This window comes from Triticum dicoccoides, chromosome 3A (assembly GCF_002162155.2).
Source record: "Triticum dicoccoides isolate Atlit2015 ecotype Zavitan chromosome 3A, WEW_v2.0, whole genome shotgun sequence".
Classification (NCBI taxonomy): Eukaryota; Viridiplantae; Streptophyta; class Magnoliopsida; order Poales; family Poaceae; genus Triticum; species Triticum dicoccoides.
The window spans coordinates 550,636,199-550,637,916 of NC_041384.1; positions in this window are offsets into that span (position 1 = coordinate 550,636,199).

Sequence of the window (1,718 nt, forward strand, 5' to 3'; positions counted from 1 at the left end):
AACAGCGGAAGGCTTGGAAGATAACTGAGGCCATCAACTCCAATGGCATCACTGAGTATAGAACCATGACCTAAAAACTCCTTAATCACCGTCTGAAAAGTCTGCAACATTAATGTTGTAGCCCGAAATGGGTCAGCACATGGAATATGCAAGCAATGTAACACATAGAGAGTAATGGAATGAAACAGCTATACTATATGCATATTTGGCTGGTGGAAAGCTCTATGGTTACAGTTTTGCGTAAAGCCAATTTTTCCCTACTTCAAAGGAATAAGTTTAATTACTATCATGGTAGTTGTTAAACATTGAGAATGGTTGACAGCATTCTCAATCCCAATTAAGCATCATCATTAAACATAACCCAACAAAATTAATTTAGAGTAACATGTTGAGATTCACGTGATAATCCAGGTACTAGATACTCAAGATGTCCATAACCGGGGACACGGCTAATCATGATTAGTTTGTTACACTCTGCAGAGGTTTGCGCACTTTTCCCCACAAGACTCGATCACCTCCATTTGGTTTCTCGCACTACAAGGTGTTTGAGAAGATGGATGACCGAGACATAGTCTTTCAGAAGCGCTAGCACCTTACGATCGGGTAGACCGTACCACCTACATCCCCTACATCTGCTAGTCTACCACTGTAATAGTTCGCACGACTTAGTCAACTATGCTAGAGCCCATAATAACTTGTGGCTGCACACGGAAGTTTCTAGTATGAATAGTCTCATGATCCCTTTGAGCCTGGGTGGCGGTCCAAAAGAAAACAGGCAAGTCCTGGAATATCCAGGTGCCTCAATCCACCCAGATGTGTGTTTAAGTTGCCACCTTAGATAAACCATTAATTAACAAACTCACATCTGTCATGGATATCACTCACCCAATCCACGTCTACTAGCATGGCATGGCATAATAAGCAAATATAGAAGTAACTCCCAAAGGTTTGATAATAAACAGGTAATAGGTACTACCTCATCTACTTCCCATCCCACAATTTAATTAGATCCTAATCATGCAATGTGTGAGGATTGATCTAATGCAATAAAACTGGGTAGTAGAAAAGGTATGATCAAAGTGTTACTTGCCTTGCTGATGATCTGGGAAACCTAGAGATTCGAAGTAACAGGCGGCGCACTCCGGGTATTCTATCGCAGACAAACAACAAGCATACAATAAGTTCTCATCTAATGCACAGGTAAAACTCAAATAAGAGATCTAACCAGAAGGTTCAACTTAAGAACTCCGGTTGGCAAAAAGAATCAAATCAAACGAAGCAACGAAAGTCAAATGGCGAAAGAAAACAACTTCGTTCTACAAATCTGGATCTAGGGAAATTTTTACAGTAGCAAAATCTTGTTTAAGTTGGTTAAACGGATAGAGGGTTTCGAGACAAAACTCTAGGCGCTTGAATCGCCTGATTCCGATAAACGAGTAAAAAGTTATACTAAAACAAAAATAGGATCAGGAATCGCGATCAGAAAAATCGCGGATTTAATCCGAGAAAAAGAAAAACGACGAACAATCGTTAGAACGAACGAACGGACGAACGCTCGCTATTTAAATAAATCGGAAAAACCGATCTATTTAAAAAAATGAATCTAAAAAAAATAAACCGATGAAAACCGATCGGTTTTAAAAAAAACTGACGGCATGGATTTCGAGGCGCGACGAACCTCGGGCGGCGGGATCGACGGCGGCGGCGTCCGGCGGGGC